The following is a 244-nucleotide window of genomic DNA, read 5'->3' on the forward strand; positions in this document are numbered from 1 at the left end:
AAAAAAGTTTATTTATAACTCTATCATCTGTTTTATATTATTGGTGACTTATTTTTTTTCCATTTCTGTTTTTCATAATGGTGTTATTTATATGTCCTTATGCTTTATATCTCTGTCTGTTGAATGTTTCTTTAACTGCATTTTTTGTTCTTTCAGGTAAGGATCAGTGAGCTGGTGTATCTTCTGAGCGGAAACAGTAAGGAAAATTGTACTAATATTGTGACACATCTGCTCCCCCCCCCAC

This window comes from Penaeus monodon, chromosome 24 (genome assembly GCF_015228065.2).
Source record: "Penaeus monodon isolate SGIC_2016 chromosome 24, NSTDA_Pmon_1, whole genome shotgun sequence".
Taxonomy (NCBI): domain Eukaryota; kingdom Metazoa; phylum Arthropoda; class Malacostraca; order Decapoda; family Penaeidae; genus Penaeus; species Penaeus monodon.